This window comes from Sinocyclocheilus rhinocerous, unplaced genomic scaffold, assembly GCF_001515625.1.
Source record: "Sinocyclocheilus rhinocerous isolate Xijiao unplaced genomic scaffold, SAMN03320098_v1.1 scaffold1300, whole genome shotgun sequence".
In the NCBI taxonomy this organism is placed as follows: Eukaryota; Metazoa; Chordata; class Actinopteri; order Cypriniformes; family Cyprinidae; genus Sinocyclocheilus; species Sinocyclocheilus rhinocerous.
The window spans coordinates 690,906-692,910 of record NW_015666578.1 but is presented as its reverse complement, the minus strand read 5'-3'; the positions used below and the strand labels follow the sequence as shown (position 1 = coordinate 692,910).

At 37.6% G+C, this 2,005-nt stretch overlaps 1 pseudogene; it reads right to left on the bottom strand.

Annotated features, from left to right (window-relative positions):
- The window catches only part of LOC107732909 (high choriolytic enzyme 1-like), a 4,381-nt pseudogene extending 3,266 nt beyond the window's left edge, over window positions 1-1,115 (bottom strand).
- Between the last annotated feature and the right edge of the window lie 890 nt (window positions 1,116-2,005).

The window sequence follows — 2,005 nt, the reverse complement described above, 5'->3', positions numbered from 1 at the left end:
TGTACCATCAATGATGTTCTCCCAGATGACTTGGATGTGATTGTCACGGTCGCTACGAGTCTGTTCATGGTTGAAGCCAAGAGCGTGGAGAAGCTCATGCTGCACAGTGCTGGGGTAAAGGCAGCCATTACGGTCTAGAGACACAGTCTGGCTGTAACCTTGACGACCAACATACGAGTAGCATCTGTAAAACAGAGATCCATAAAATATGAATTTTTTACCCATCTCAGAATATTATCTTTATCTCTTCATTAACAAGTTACATTTGGGATGTAATTCTCATTCTGATGGAATTCTTCTGATTCTTATTCTAAACATGTTTGTTTGTAGTCCCATGCTGCTGATGCAAACCTTAATTTTGACTTCTGTATTTTTTGCATTGTCTTGAAACAAATTCTGTGTTGGTTTGTGATGTTTTTCTGATTTTGATTTTGGTTGCGTTATGTACCCACTGCGAGATTCAATGCTGATATAGTCTCTCTCATTGCTGCGGGGGAAGAAGTGGATACAGGTGCTGTAGGAGAAAGAGTCCAGACCACGCTTGATGATCTCCACCTCACGGGAGGCTGAAAGGGCAAAGGTCAGAGGTTGCTATGGAAATATTTACTTTGTTTCACACTCACATGCTTTTGCACTGATTATACTTGAGCGTTAGGCTCTGTCCTAAAATCAGGAACAATAAAGAGTCTGTCTAATTCTTTATTCTCTTTGGGCTCTAAATGAAAACATAAATCATAATACTAGTGACTTACAATAGTGGTTGGCGATGACATAAGGCACATAAATCTTGCCGTCACTGTATTTAGGGCCAGAGGCAGCCGAAGGAGGTGCAGGGATCAGCATTTCTCTCATTCACCGCAATGTCATCCATTAGCTTGGGCTCATCAGGTTCAGGAACTAACACATCAACAGTTAATTTGGGACCGTTTAATAAAGGACAGGTGCAGCATATTGATGTGTATTGGTGAGTATGTGGTGAGAACGTACTGATGCCTCTGTTGCCGCTGATATAAATGCCTCTGATATAAATTTGTGTGTCTTACCATCTCCTCAGCTCTAACAGAGAAGACGAGAAGCAGGGCCAACAGGCCAAAAGTCACCTTGGTCACAAACATGGTGTCCAAAGACCTGTAGAAAGAACCAAGGCACAGCTGTTTAATGCCTCAAATGAAGGTCAGCTTAAGCTCTTTTACTAATATTTATCAACATATCATAATATCCATCCATTTTCTATGGTCACTAGGCAAAGGCAGGAAAACAGATGTGACCAGTCCATCACAGGGCTCAATTTGTCACCATAACAATGATATTCAACATAACTTTAATGAATTCCGTGTGTTGCTGTAATACTACAAATCCATAAGGAGGACACAATGTGAAAATCTAATAAAATGGGACACAATACATTTCTGATCTACATTAGAATCACATACTGTATAATCATTATAAACGAGTACCTTTCCTCAACTAATGCTCAAACAATGTTACAACTTGGTGAAATATAAATTTATTTGAACAGAGACAGGGAAAAAAAACAGTTCTCTTACCTTAGATTTCCAAAACCAGTGCAACACTACAGCCACACGTAGGTTTTATACCTATACCGTATCTATACGATCTTTACTGATATGGCCAGAAGTACAGTAGACATGCTGACACGTTGTTTGAAAGAGAACAGGTGTGAAATTCCCTCATTTGTTGCTTTATAAAGGAACATGTCACACACAAACCTGATGAAATACAAGCGAGAACGTTCTCACATTTAAACACATGTAAACACTTGGGCCATAATTATATAATATTAAGTTAGTATTTATTCATTTGCTATACAAATTATTTTGTAAATTCATACATATATTGGAAATTAATTTCAGTTATTGTTTTGTCTCTGGTTTTATATCTTTCCTCTATAGAATCTGTTATTAATGTTTTCTTTTTTTTTTTTCTTCTTAAATCTAATTTGCCATTATTTCAACAAATATTTATGTTGTGATTCTTTCTGATG